The sequence below is a fragment of the Ranitomeya imitator genome, chromosome 4 (genome assembly GCF_032444005.1).
Source record: "Ranitomeya imitator isolate aRanImi1 chromosome 4, aRanImi1.pri, whole genome shotgun sequence".
Lineage (NCBI taxonomy): Eukaryota > Metazoa > Chordata > Amphibia > Anura > Dendrobatidae > Ranitomeya > Ranitomeya imitator.
In genome coordinates, this window is record NC_091285.1 from 647,962,357 (window position 1) to 647,978,574 (window position 16,218).

Below are 16,218 nucleotides of genomic sequence, written 5' to 3' on the forward strand. Positions count from 1 at the left end.
TTTGGAAAGTAGACCCCTTAAGGAACTTATCTAGAGGTGTGGTGAGCACTTTGACCCAACAAGTGCTTCACAGAAGTTTATAATGCAGAGCCGTAAAAATAAAAAATCATATTTTTTCACAAAAATAATCTTTTCGCCACCAATTTTTTATTTTCCCAAGGGTAAGAGAAGAAATTAGACCACAAAAGTTGTTGTGCAATTTGTCCTGAGTGCGACGATACCCCATATGTGGGGGTAAACCACTGTTTGGGCGCATGGCAGAGCTCGGAAGGAAAGGAGCGCCATTTGACTTTTCAATGCAAAATTGACTGGAATTGAGATGGGACGCCATGTTGCGTTTGGAGAGCCCCTGATGTGCCTAAACATTGGAACCCCTCACAAGTGACACCATTTTGAAAAGTAGACCCCTTAAGGAACTTATCTAGATGTGTGGTGAGCACTTTGACCCAACAAGTGCTTCACAGAAGTTTATAATGCAGAGCCGTAAAAATAAAAAATCTTATTTTTTCACAAAAATGATCTTTTCGCCCCCAATTTTTTATTTTCCCAAGGGTAAGAGAAGAAATTAGACCACAAAAGTTGTTGTGCAATTTGTCCTGAGTGCGACGATACCCCATATGTGGGGGTAAACCACTTTTTGGGTGCATAGCAGAGCTCGGAAGGGAAGGAGCGCCATTTGACTTTTCAATGCAAAATTGACTGGAATTAAGATGGGACGCCATGTTGGTTTGGAGAGCCCCTGATGTGCCTAAACATTAAAAACCCCCACAAGTGACACCATTTTGGAAACTAGACCCTCTAAGGAACTTATCTAGATGTGTTTTGAGAGCTTTGAACCCCCAAGTGTTTCACTACAGTTTATAACGCAGAGCCGTTAAAATAAATTTATTTTTTTTTCGCAAAAATTTTTTAGCCCCCAGTTTTGTATTTTCACAAGGGTAACATAATAAATTGGACCCCAAAAGTTGTTGTCCAATTTGTCCTGAGTACGCTGATACCCCATATGTGGGGGGGAACCACTGTTTGGGCGCATGGCAGAGCTCGGAAGGGAAGGAGCGCCATTTGGAATGCAGACTTAGATGGATTGGTCTGCAGGAGTCACGTTGCATTTGCAGAGCCCCTGATGTACCCAAACAGTACAAACCCCCCACAAGTGACCCCATATTAGAAACTAGACCTCCCATGGAACTTATCTAGATGTGTTGTGAGAACTTTGAACCCCTAAGTGTTTCACTACAGTTTATAACGCAGACCCGTGAAAATAAAAATTCTTTTTTTTTTCACAAAAATGATTTTTTAGCCCCCAGCTTTGTATTTTTACAAGGGTAACAGAATAAATTGGACCCCAAAAGTTGTTGTTCAATTTGTCCTGAGTACGCTGATACCCCATATGTGGGGGGGAACCACTGTTTGGGCTCATGGCAGAGCTCGGAAGGGAAGGAGCGCCATTTGGAATGCAGACTTAGATGGATTGGTCTGCAGGCGTCACGTTGCATTTGCAGAGCCCCTGATGTACCCAAACAGTAGAAACCACCCACAAGTGACCCCATATTGGAAACTAGACCTCCCATGGAACTTATCTAGATGTGTTGTGAAAACTTTGAACCCCCAAGTGTTTCACTACAGTTTACAACGCAGAGCCGTGAAAATAAAAATCCTTTTTTTTCCCACAAAAATGATTTTTAGCCCCCCAAATTTTTATTTTCCCAAGGATAACAAGAGAACTTGGACCCAAAAAGTTGTTGTCCAATTTGTCTCGAGTACGCTGATACCCCATATGTTGGGGTAAACCCCTGTTTGGGCGCACGGGAGAGCTCGGAAGTGAAGGAGCACTGTTTTACTTTTTCAATGCAGAATTGGCTGGAATTGAGATCGGACGCCATGTCGCGTTTGGAGAGCCCCTGATGTGTCTAAACAGTGGAAACCCCCCAATTATAAATGAAACCCTAATCCAAACGCACCACTAACCTTAATCCCAACTGTAACCCTAACCACACACCTAACCCAGACACACCCCTAATTCTAATCCCAACCCTAATCCCAACCGTAAATGTAATCCAAACCCTAACCCTAGCCCCAACCCTAGCCCTAACCCTAACCCTAACCGGAAAATGGAAATAAATACATTTTTTTTAATTTTATTATTTTTCCCTAAGGCTAGGTTCACATTGCGTTAGGGAAATCCGTTTAGCACTAGCGGATTGCGCTAACACAATGTCTTTTTAGGTGTCGTGTTTAGTGGTCGCGTTAACGTCCCCGCTCTGGAAGATCGGGGATCGGACCTCGGGCGCGCCGCGGACGCTGCAAGCAGCGTCTGAGGCGCGCCACAAAAGAATGGCACCTTGCTAGCGCGAGCCGAAAATGGCACGCTCTAGCGATGCGCTACACCTGAAAATCACATTGCTGTCAATGGTTGTGCTAACGGACCCGTTGCACGGCGTTAATTGTGACATTTTCGCTGTGCAACGCTGTCCGTTAGCGTTAACCCATTAACGCAATGTGAACCTAGCCTAACTAAGGGGGTGATGAAGGGGGGTTTGATTTACTTTTATAGCGAGTTTTTTAGCGGATTTTTATGATTGGCAGCCGTCACACACTAAAAGACGCTTTTTATAGCAAAAAAGTTTTTGCGTCTCCACATTTTGAGACCTATAATTTTTCCATATTTTGGTCCACAGAGTCATGTGAGGTCTTGTTTTTTGCGGGACGAGTTGACGTTTTTATCGGTTACATTTTCGGACACGTGACAGTTTTTGATCGCTTTTTATTCCGATTTTTTTGTGAGGCAGAATGACCAAAAACCAGCTATTCATGAATTTCTTTTGGGGGAGGCGTTTATACCGTTCCGCGTTTGGTAAAATTGATGAAGCAGTTTTATTCTTCGGGTCAGTACGATTACAGCGACACCTCATTTATATCATTTTTTTTATGTTTTGGCGCTTTTATACGATAAAAGCTATTTTATAGAAAAAATAATTATTTTGGCATCGCTTTATTCAGAGGACTATAACTTTTTTATTTTTTTGGTTATGATGCTATATGGCGGCTCGTTTTTTGCGGGACAAGATGACGTTTTCAGAGGTAACATGGTTATTTATATCCGTCTTTTTGATCGCGTGTTATTCCACTCTTTGTTCAGCGTTATGATAATAAAGCGTTGTTTTTTGGCTCGTTTTTTTTTTTTTTTTCTTACGGTGTTCACTGAAGGGGTTAACTAGTGGGCCAGTTTTATAGGTCGGGTCGTTACGGACGCGGCGATACTAAATATGTGTACTTTTATTGTTTTTTTGTTTGTTTTTTATGTAAAGAAATGTATTTATGGGAATAATATTTTTTTTTTTCTGCTTTATTTAGGAATTTTTTTTTTATTTTTTTTTTTACAAGTGTGGAAATTTTTTTTTTTACTTTTTCACTTTGTCCCAGGGGGGGACATCACAGATCACCGATCTGACAGTGTGCAGAGCACTCTGTTAGATCGGTGATCTAACATACAGCCGGGCAGGATTAGAGCTGCAGCTGCAGCCTGATCCTGACCCGGAAGTGCTCCCTGCAGGACCCGGATGCAGCCCGGCGGCCATTTTGGATCCGGGGACTGCAGGGAGAAGATGCTCGGTACACGGTGAGCACATCACCGTGTACCGATCGTCTCAGGGAAGCCCGCAGGGAGCCCCCTCCCTGCGCGATGCTTCCCTGCACCGCCGGCACACCGCGATCATCTTTGATCGCGGTGTGCCGGGGGTTAATGTGCCGGGAGCGGTCCGTGACCGCTCCTGGCACATAGTGCCGGATGTCAGCTGCGATAGGCAGCTGACACCCGGCCGCGATCGGCCGCGCTCCCCCCGTGAGCGCGGCCGATCGCATATGACGTACTATCCCGTCCATGGGAATTAAGTCCCAGGTCACCTGGACGGGATAGTACGTCATATGGGATTAAGGGGTTAAGGGCGAACTCAGCCAACGGCAAAAACGACACCCAATCATCCTGGTCTGCAGAAACAAAACATCTCAGATATGTTTCCAAGGTCTGATTGGTTCGTTCGGTCTGGCCATTAGTCTGAGGATGGAAAGCCGAGGAAAAGGACAGGTCAATGCCCATCCTACCACAAAAGGCCCGCCAAAACCTCGAAACAAACTGGGAACCTCTGTCAGAAACAATATTCTCAGGAATGCCATGCAACCAAACCACATGCTGAAAGAACAAAGGTACCAAATCAGAGGAGGAAGGCAATTTAGCCAAGGGCACCAGATGGACCATTTTAGAAAAGCGATCGCAGACCACCCAAATGACTGACATCTTTTGAGAAACGGGAAGGTCAGAAATGAAATCCATCGAAATATGTGTCCAAGGCCTCTTTGGGACCGGCAAGGGCAAAAGCAACCCACTGGCACGAGAACAGCAGGGCTTAGCCCTAGCACAAATCCCACAGGACTGCACAAAAGTACGTACATCCCGTGACAGAGATGGCCACCAGAAGGATCTAGCCACTAACTCTCTGGTACCAAAGATTCCAGGATGACCAGCCAACACCGAACAATGAAGTTCAGAGATAAGTTTATTAGTCCACCTATCAGGGACGAACAGTTTCTCTGCTGGACAACGATCAGGTTTATTCGCCTGAAATTTTTGCAGCACCCGCCGCAAATCAGGGGAGATGGCAGACACAATGACTCCTTCCTTGAGGATACCCGCTGGCTCAGATAAACCCGGAGAGTCGGGCACAAAACTCCTAGACAGAGCATCCGCCTTCACATTTTTAGAGCCCGGAAGGTACGAAATCACAAAGTCGAAGCGGGCAAAAAATAACGACCAACGGGCCTGTCTAGGATTCAAGCGCTTGGCAGACTCGAGATAAGTCAAGTTCTTATGATCAGTCAATACCACCACGCGATGCTAAGCTCCTTCAAGCCAATGACGCCACTCCTCGAATGCCCACTTCATGGCCAGCAACTCTCGATTGCCCACATCATAATTACGCTCAGCGGGCGAAAACTTCCTGGAAAAGAAAGCACATGGTTTCATCACTGAGCAATCAGAACCTCTCTGTGACAAAACCGCCCCTGCTCCAATCTCAGAAGCATCAACCTCGACCTGGAACGGAAGAGAAACATCTGGCTGACACAACACAGGGGCAGAACAAAAACGACGCTTCAACTCCTGAAAAGCTTCCACAGCAGCAGAAGACCAATTAACCAAATCAGCACCCTTCTTGGTCAAATCGGTCAATGGTTTGGCAATGCTAGAAAAATTACAGATGAAGCGATGATAAAAATTAGCAAAGCCCAGGAACTTTTGCAGACTTTTCAGAGATGTCGGCTGAATCCAATCCTGGATGGCTTGGACCTTAACTGGATCCATCTCGATAGTAGAAGGGGTAAAGATGAACCCCAAAAATGAAACTTTCTGCACACCGAAGAGACACTTTGATCCCTTCACAAACAAAGAGTTAGCACGCAGGACCTGAAAAACCATTCTGACCTGCTTCACATGAGACTCCCAATCATCTGAGAAGATCAAAATGTCATCCAAGTAAACAATCAGGAATTTATCCAGATACTCACGGAAGATGTCATGCATAAAAGACTGAAACACAGATGGAGCATTGGCAAGTCCGAACGGCATCACTAGATACTCAAAATGACCCTCGGGCGTATTGAATGCAGTTTTCCATTCATCTCCTTGCCTGATTCTCACCAGATTATACGCACCACGAAGATCTATTTTAGTGAACCCACTAGCCCCCTTAATCCGAGCAAACAAGTCAGATAACAATGGCAAGGGATACTGAAATTTAACAGTGATCTTATTAAGAAGGCGGTAATCAATACACGGTCTCAGCGAACCATCCTTCTTGGCCACAAAGAAGAACCCTGCTCCCAGTGGTGATGACGATGGGCGAATATGTCCCTTCTCTAGGGATTCCTTCACATAACTGCGCATAGCGGCGTGTTCGGGCACGGATAAATTAAATAATCGACCTTTAGGGAATTTACTACCAGGAATCAAATTGATAGCACAATCACAATCCCTATGCGGAGGTAGAGCATCGGACTTGGGCTCTTCAAATACATCCTGATAATCAGACAAGAACTCTGGGACCTCAGAAGGGGTGGATGACGAAATCGACAAAAATGGAACATCACCATGTACCCCCTGACAACCCCAGCTGGATACCGACATGGAATTCCAATCCAATACTGGATTATGGGTTTGTAGCCATGGCAACCCCAACACGACCACATCATGCAGATTATGCAACACCAGAAAGCGAATAACTTCCTGATGTGCAGGAGCCATGCACATGGTCAGCTGGGCCCAGTATTGAGGTTTATTCTTGGCCAAAGGTGTAGCATCAATTCCTCTCAATGGAATAGGACACCGCAAAGGCTCCAAGAAAAACCCACAACGTTTAGCATAATCCAAATCCATCAGATTCAGGGCAGCGCCCGAATCCACAAACGCCATGACAGAAAACGACGACAAAGAGCATATCAAGGTAATGGACAGAAGGAATTTGGACTGTACAGTACCAATGACGGCAGACCTAGCGGACCGCCTAGTGCGCTTAGGACAATCAGAAATAGCATGAGTGGAATCACCACAGTAGAAACACAGACCATTCAGACGTCTGTATTCCTGCCGTTCAACTCTAGTCATAGTCCTATCGCACTGCATAGGCTCAGGTTTAACCTCAGGCAGTACCGCCAAGTGGTGCACAGATTTACGCTCGCGCAAGCGTCGACCGATCTGAATGGCCAAAGACAAAGACTCATTCAAACCAGCAGGCATAGGAAATCCCACCATGACATCCTTAAGAGCCTCAGAGAGACCCTTTCTGAACAAAGCTGCCAGCGCAGATTCATTCCACTGAGTGAGTACTGACCATTTCCTAAATTTCTGACAATATACTTCTATATCATCCTGACCCTGGCACAAAGCCAGCAAATTTTTCTCAGCCTGATCCACTGAATTAGGCTCATCGTACAGCAATCCGAGCGCCAGGAAAAACGCATCGACACTACTCAATGCAGGGTCTCCTGGCGCAAGAGAAAATGCCCAGTCTTGAGGGTCGCCGCGCAAAAAAGAAATAATAATCAAAACCTGTTGAATAGGATTACCAGAAGAATGAGGTTTCAAGGCCAGAAATAGCTTACAATTATTTTTGAAACTTAGAAGCTTAGTTCTATCTCCAAAAAACAAATCAGGAATAGGAATTCTTGGTTCTAACATAGATTTCTGATCAATAGTATCTTGAATTTTTTGTACATTTATAACGAGATTATCCATTGAAGAGCACAGACCCTGAATATCCATGTCCACACCTGTGTCCAGAATCACCCAAATGTCTAGGGGAAAAAAAAAAGTGAACACAGAGCAGAAAAAAAAAAAAAAAAATTATGTCAGAACTTTTTCTTTCCCTCTATTGAGAATCATTAGTTTGGCTCCTTGTACTGTTATGTTTGCTAATGACAGGTGTTATGAAGGCAATCCAGAAACACAGTGTGCCTAGCGATCAGAGCGCACACAGTGATCTGACAAATACCCAAAAATACAAGAACGAGCTCTGAGACGTGGAAACTCTGTAGACTGCACACCTGATCCTATCCTAAACACAACTAAAAGCGGCTGTGGATTGCGCCTAACAACTACCTAGGCAACTCGGCACAGCCTAAGAAACTAGCTAGCCTGAAGATAGAAAAATAGGCCTGACTTGCCCCAGAGAAATTCCCCAAAGGAAAAGGCAGCCCCCCAAATAAAATGACTGTGAGTAAGATGAAAAGACAAAACGTAGGGATGAAATAGATTCAGCAAAGTGGGGCCCGATATTCTAGGACAGAGCGAGGACAGTAAAGCGAACTTTGCAGTCTACAAAAAACCCTAAAGCAAAACCACGCAAAGGGGGCAAAAAAAAACCCACCGTGCCGAACTAACGGCACGGCGGTACACCCTTTGCGTCTCAGAGCTTCCAGCAAAACAAAAGACAAGCTGGACAGAAAAAAAGCAACAAAAAAGCAAAAAGCACTTAGCTATACAGAGCAGCAGGTCACAGGAACAATCAGGAGAAGCTCAGATCCAACACTGAAACATTGACAAGGAGCAAGGACAGCAGCATCAGGCGGAGTTAAGTAATGAAGCAGTTAAGGAGCTCACCAGAACACCTGAGGGAGGAAGCTCAGAAGCTGCAGTACCACTTGTGACCACAGGAGTGAATTCAGCCACAGAATTCACAACAGATAATCTCATCATACAGGCAATTTTGGAGCGATATAAAATCCCGATCCAATGTTTACAGGATCCATTGGTGGTTTCATTGGTGGGTGGAAAACATCTTTCCGAACCCATCTCTTTCATTACCAAACCTTTGGAACTTCGGGTAGGACTGCTACACTCAGAGAAGATTCCTCTTTATGTGCTGTCAGGTCCATCTTACTCTCTGCTTCTAGGTCTGCCATGGCTGCAAAAACACGAGCCTATCTTGGATTGGAAATCTGGAGAAATACTCCATTGGTGACAAGAGTGCCCCCAGCTTAGTTTCTATTCATCCTGTTCGACCTCCAGCCTCTCCATCTAAGTTACTTGGCTTGTCTGCTGCATATTGGAAAAATGCTGACGTCTTCAACATAAAGGAGGCTGAAACGCTATCACTAGTGATGAGCGAATATACTCGTTACTCGAGATTTCCCGAGCACGCTCGGGTGTCCTCTGAGTATTTTTTAGTGCTGGGAAATTTAGTTTTTATTGCCGCAGCTGAATGATTTACATCTGTTAGCCAGCATAAGTACATGTGGGGGTTGCCCGGTTGCTAGGGAATGGTGTCAATCAGTTCCTGACCAACTTACTTCGGCACTTCGTCAATGTCAATGCCCACCACAATGATTGAGCAGAACTCCGACCTTGGGCCGAATTTTCATACAATAACCATGTAAGTTAATTCTGTTATAAATCTCTCTTTTTTGTAGTCTACTTCAACATCCCAATATTCCGTTCCCTGTTTGTACCACTACTGACATTTCCTGGTTTTTCTAAAATCAGGGAAGCCACCATGACCACATTATTGAAATCCTCTGAACAGATGAAGAGACACGTGGACAAGAGACGTCTGGATCCGCCTCTATTTCATCCAGGGGACAAGGTTTGGCTGTCATCAAAATAGGTCCATCTCAATCTACCCTCGTACAAATTGGGTCTTCACTTCATCTGTCCATTCGAGATTTTCAAACAGATTAATCCTGTAGCCTACAAGATCAAACTCCTGGCCTCTATACGGATCCCCAATTTATTTCACGTGTCTCTCCTTAAGCCTGTCAAAGATCTAGGTACTTGTGATACTAGCCACTTCTCATGGCTAAGCCGTGAGTCAGAGTGGTCAGAGAGTCCAAGGTCAGAAGCCAGGAGGGTACGTCATAAACAGAAGGAATGACAAAAGTGTAGTCAGTTAACGATCCGAGGTCAGAGTACCGGGAGGTTAATGGATCAGAGCTGGAGCACAAAGCACAAACCTCACAAGATGAATGTACATCTGGCAGTGGTCTGGGAGAAGCTCAGTTAAGTAGGCATGGCCATTACCTGGGATAGCGAACACCTGAGACAGCCTATTCCTCCCAGTCACAGATTGGCTAGTTGAGCTGTCAATCAACACACCAACAGCTCAGCACGCCCCTGAACCAGACTGGATGGTCATGCTGTCAATCAAAGTACTGACAGTTTCAGCACGTCCGTGTACCAGATTGGACGGCCGAACTGTCAGTAACTGCATCCCAGACACCCTGAGGGGTGGAAACGTGACAATACCACTCCTGCTTCAGTGAACTCTGAGGATGTTTTCGAGGTAGCGAATATTCCGGCCACCAAGAGGGTAAGAGGGAAACCCCTTTTTTCTTGTGGCTTGGAAGGGGTTTGGTCCTGAGGCAAGGGATCCCAGGGAGAACATCCATGCCCTTATCCTTCTGGAGAGATTTCTTGTGGGCTTGCAGAAGAGGGGGCATAAAGGAGAGGTACTACAGAACTGACATCCCTGCATGCTGCCCCTCTCCCCCCCATCAGGAACACCGACTTACCACTGTGGCCCCGCAATCCCTCCCTCTTCTCCTGTTACTACTGCCCGTGTTCTATGCACAGCTCACGGATCCCCGGGCAATGTGCTTAGGGTAAAAGGGGAGAAGCAAGCGCTGCTTGTGGTTAGAACGCAATACAAAAGTGCACATGCACATATCAATTTCTGAGGCGCAGAGACCGGTAACCGGAACACCGAGGTTGTAAGGACCTCTATGACTTACATCAGAGACCAGCAGGACAGCTGAACTCCAAGTTACCTGTCCGACCTAACACCCAGGAGGCATGGTGGCACCCCTCAGAGGCCGGGGCGTGCTAGAGTCCCTATAAACAGCCTCAAGCCACCAGCCATACGGGTTATGTCCTATCCTACCCGGGGGGACAGAGAGAGAGATAACAACTGTGAGGACCTTATGTGGAGCTTTAAGCCATAAGGAACTACAACACCATGGCGCTAGAGGAAGGCTTTTGATTTCCACCTGGGTAAGGGGACTACTAACTTGCCTTCAAGCCGGCCTGACCCTGCCTGCCCTGTGATCTGCTGCTCTAGACTGTGGATGCTGAAGTCTTCAGTAAACAAGGTAAAGAGACTGCAACCTTGTGTCCTTATTCTTTACTGCACTCTTCACCATCTTCCATCTACACACCGGGAGCCCTGGGGATATACTTCACCTGTGGGAAGGTATACCATCTAGCTGCCATAACATCACCCCAGAGGACCCCTTAAAGCAGCGTTGGTTCCCACTGACCGAATACCACAGGTGGCGTCACGAACATAAACTTTATTCCCTTTAAAGACCTTTCCCTTTTACATGAGCGCCCAGGGCCACGGATTGGGTCGCAGCCACCGTGACATCCCCCTGTGAACACAACCGGACCCGGTACCGAGTACCCCACGGCCCTGGCGGGCGACTCACCAAGGCATTCTCATAATGGGGCAGTCCGACGCTAAGATTTTTATATTCGCTGTGCCATTACGGCCTCCTAAATGTGTTGAAAGCAAGACCACATTAATTCCACTTTACGTTTTTTATATTTGCTGTGCCATTACGGCCTCCTAAATGTATTAAAAATGGGACCATATTGAATGCAAACTGTACCTGTAGCATTTCAGAATCACTCCCATGGCACCAGAAAGGGTACGCGCAGATAAAGGTCAACTTGGTCCAAAGATAGACATTTCAGATCTGACCTCCACACTGCCTGACCAGCACCAGCGCACCGTGCGCGCTGGGTTATGCACGCCATACTTTCTGTTTTCATTGTGATTGATCTAGGCTGCTGTACACGCATACAGCAGCCCTGCCCTGTCCCAGGCTCGGTTTGATTTGTGCACCTGTGCATGGGCCTGTCTCACTCTTTATCTGTGGTGCTGGTCAGGCAGTGTGGAGGTCAGATCTGAAATGTCTATGCTTAGACCTAGTCAACCTTTATTTGCGCGTATAGTGGATTTCACTGGGCTCCTATCATTCACAGCAGGGAGCCGGCTCTTTGAACTACCCATCACTAGCTGTTAGCCCTCTGTCGGCTTCCAGAGTGCTGCAATCATGTTTGATTGCAGCATTTTGGGAGTTAAAGTGCCGGAAGCGGTATGTGACTGATCCTGACACCTGGTGCCGGGTGTCAGCTGTCAGAATCAGCTGACACCAGGCGACGATCGCAATGAAGTAATATTCCATCCCTGGTCAAATAGGTCCAGGGCACATAGATGGAATATTATGTCCGATGTCAGAAAGGGGTTAAGCTAATGTTTTTACTGATACCATTTTGGGGTAGATACGATGTATGTTTTGATCGCCTCTATTTCAATGTTGCAAGGACCAAAAAGCCCTAATTATGGCATTTCTATTTTTTCGTGGTTACGCTGTTTGCCAATCAGATAAATTTATGTAATATTTTGGTAGATCAGATATTTCTGAATGCAGGGATACCAAATATGTGTATTTATTTTTTTAATGAGTCAAAAGGGAGGCAATTTGAATTTTTTTTTAAATATTTTTTAAAACTTTTTTTATTTTTTTTTGCTGTATTTAATATTCCATTTGGAGATATGAAGCTGCGATTGTCTGATCGCCTGTACTACACATAGCAGTGCATCAGCATTGCTATTGGAGCGCCCCCATGGGGCCTTGGGGTACTCGGTACCGGGTCATTCGGTTCACAGGGGGATGTCACGGTGGCTGACCCGGTCCGTGGCCCTGGGACGTCCGTGTAAAAGGGAAAGGTCTTCAAAGGGGAAATGTTCGTGACGCCACCTGTGATATTCGGTCAGGGTGACCGATGCTGCTTTAAGGGGTCCGCTGGGGTGATGTTATGACAGCTAGATGGTATACCTTCCCACAGGTGAAGTATGTCCCCAGGGCTTCCCAGTAAGGTGGATGGTGAGAGGCGCAGTGAAGAACGAGTGCACAAGGTTGCAGTCTCTTTACCTTTACTGAAGGCTTCAGCATCCACAGTCCAGAGCACCAGATCACAAGGCAGGCTGAGTCCAGCCAGTTTGGAGGCAAGTCCAGAGTTCCCTTGTCCAGGTGGAAATCAGTAGCCTTCCTCTAGCACTGCAGTGTTGTAGTCCCTTACTGCTAAGCTTCTCATAAGGTCCTTACAGATGTTATAGATGTTATGTCTTTCTCTCTCTGTCCCCCAGATGGATTGGACAAACCCGTATGACCGGTGGCTTGAGGCGTTTTACAGGGACTCTATCATGCCTCAGCCTCTAAGGGGTGCCACCTTGCCTCCTGGGTGTAGGGCAGACAGGTAACATGAAATTAGCTGTCCTGCCGGTCTCTTGAGCAAGGCATAAAGGATCGTTGCTCACTCAGTGTTCCGGCTACCGGGATCCTGCACCTTGGAAGGAGGCAGCTTGTGTAGGGCTGTTCCCCTCCTGGAATCCACTCCTTTGCTACGACTTCTTTCACCCTCTGCAATACAGTGCTCCTTCAGACTCTCTCTCTAGAGGCTGCAGCTCTCTGGGCATGCACAGCTCCGTGTTCTTCTTCCTCGATCTCTGACAGGATTCCACCCCTGTCAGGGACCAACTACCTGAGCGAAGCTTAGCTAGCAACTAACTAACTTCCTCCCCAGGCAACCAGTTTTACCTAAGTGTGAGGAGTGCCCTAATAAATAGAAGCAGAGCTCCCCCTGGTGGCCTGGAGTGTGAAATGTGTTGCATGTTTGTGATACCTGGATGCAGTTGTCCTTCTTTGCCTCCAAACGTAATATCACTCCCCCTTAGAGGAGAATGGTATTACTGCAACGACCAGGACCCTGAGGCGCTGCACTATGTGTAGCAAGAAACCACAATCTCCTATGAACGCTCACAGGATGATCATAATGACAGGTATCGGGGTCTTCTGCAGACACCCAGCTGTCATGACCAACCATCGGCATCTCACGATCATGTGATGGGCGAGCCGATGGGGGGATCAATGACACGCTTCATCTCTGCACGTGTTAAATGCTGCAGTCAGTGATTTACAATGGCATATAACTGGGTAACAGTCACAAGTGAAGCTTGGATCCACCTTCGGCTATTAGAGGAACTTTATGGCTGATTAAATCAACCATCAAGTGCAGGGAAAGATGCGGACTCAGCGTGTGACCCCGCATCAAAGGCAGGCACATGTTGTAAATATATGTAATCAGTCGGGGAGGGGTTAATAAAGATCAGGATATAAAATTAAAAACATTGCCAAAAATGTAATAAAAAATACATGTAACAGAAAAATCTGATTTGAACAATAGGTCACTTTCTGATAACATAATTTCTTGAAGTCATTTCTTGCATTCTTCTTGCAGTAGCTCACTTAGGAAGATCTACCGTGGAGAATGTGTATGTTGCATAGTAACCTCTCCAAGTCACTAATGAGGTTTTAATGCACAACAGTTGGCTCATGGATGATGATCAGCCGGGGTTTTCTCCGCATAATAAAAACAAGTGCTGTGAGAAACATCCCGGCATTCCTCCACTGTGTGGAAACTGAACAATTTCCAAGACTGAAGATATTATTTTATAATTCTCCTTTCATCTCTGCTTGACGTTATTTGACACAAGTGTTATTTCCCACAGAAGTAAATATTCCGTCCACGCCATTTCCATTAAGTCTGATAATTAATCGCAGTTCTGAAGTCAATAAATTATTTATGCAGGAGCTGGCTGTACACGTCTGCAACCGTCTTCATCAGTCTGTAGATGTCTTAAGACATCCTGATATATGGGGCTTCTGAATGCGAAAAACTGGCGAGTATCCTCTCTAGTTCCTATCACCATAGCTATACAATGTGGCCAATGGTGCAGGTTGTGGCACGACTAAATATCCATGTAGTAATGGAAGAAAATCCAGCTTCATGGATATAAAATCTTCACCTTAATTGATAAGATTCTAAAAACATTTGTACATCCAAATGATAATCCATCTATGAAAATACCAACGCGTTTCTGGCGCTCACGGCATCTTTACTAGCGTGTCAATTCCTCTTGCGGAGACGCTGAGTCTTCTGTGCACTATTTCCCTATATGCTTGTATTACGTGCGAAAAATCTGCAGTTAAAAAAAAGCACATGTATTGTAAGTGAGTTCACACAACATAATGCATCTAAACAAACATATCATAGGTACAGGCAGCAGAGCAAACAGGTAGTTGCCCAAAGCAAACCACCCCTACATATACACTTACACCCTTTAGTGCTTTTCATGGGTGTTTTTAGCTATGTTTAACGTTTTAAATAATTTTAAAAAATAACATGGGGTCCCTATTTTTTGATTATCAGCCAAGGTAAAGCAGACAGCTGTAAACTGATATTATCAGGCTAGGAAGGTCCATGATTATTGGGCCCTTTCCAGCATAAAAATACAAGCCTACAGCCACCTCAGGAGTGGCGCATCACATTAGATGCGATTTGCCTCTGCTCTTCCTAATTGCCCTCTTGCATTGGTAATCGGGGTAATGGTAGTTGGGGTTGATGTCAACTGTTTTATATCAGCTGGCATCAAGCCCTGGTGTTAGTAATGGATAGGTGTCTATCAGACAGCCCCCATAAATAACCCAGTAAGTCTAAAGATTTAAAATACACACAAAAATATTATATTTGAAAAAACACTCCCCGACTCTTTCCCTATTAAACCAATTTATTTAATTAAAGAAAAGCCAGGCAGGTACGAGGTAGTCCACAATTGGAAACCTGAAAGACATAAAAAGAGAGAGTTTAAAAAAATCAAAACAAGAGACAGTCCCTTGTTCTCCAATTTATTAGAAAGCAAAGTTCCCAGCTACGATGTAGTCAAGCTGTTCCCACACGTTCCTCGATTATCCAGATCAAAGCCCGAAGACTCAGATCGAGGCGCCATAGACTTTGAGCAGCAGCCAGTCCCAAGATGAGCTGTGGCATTCCTGGCTCGGTACAGGTAGTAAGAGGAGTAGTGCCTTATCCTCTGGCGTACAGGGGATGATGGACGTGAAGCCGTGTGAAGGGAAGGTAACGGATCCCAGGTGTACTGCAGGACTGGATGGAAAATCCCTGGGGCCAACAGAACCAGTAAATGTAGCGATAGTCCAAGATGGGTGGATAGTAATGCAGGAAACATGGTGTTCTATAGAAACAAGAAATATAGAAGTGCTGTGGCCAATATTGTGTGTTACAATCTGATAATCTTTAACTGCCCAGTAATCTTTTGGCTGTTAAAACGAACCGGGTGTTCCTTGATCTATGCGCGGAGGCTCCTGAAGATGGAGGCCTGGAGACCGCGGAGGCCTGTGGCCTACAAGTGAGTGTGATATACACACCACACATGACAGCATATTGGGATTGGGACATCATTTTCCTATAAAGTGCAGGGGCATTATGAAGCAGCAGCATACCCACGGCTACCGCCGGGGGTTACTTTACTATACTGAACTCTTTGTCTCGGGTGACTTCCTGTTTGCTGTTCTGCCTGTGTTTTAACTAGTTTTATTACAGCAAAAATGCATGCGTCAAAAACGCAGCAAAAACGCAAGTGAGCTGAGGTGCATGAATCATACGAAAATTCATCTTTGTGAAAACCTGAACAAATACTGATCGTGGGAATGTACCCTAATAGTATGGGCATCACTAATAGTCTGTAAATCGGCATGGTGACTAACATTCTATACAAGCCTTATCCATGTAAAATTCTAATACTAGTCAACCAC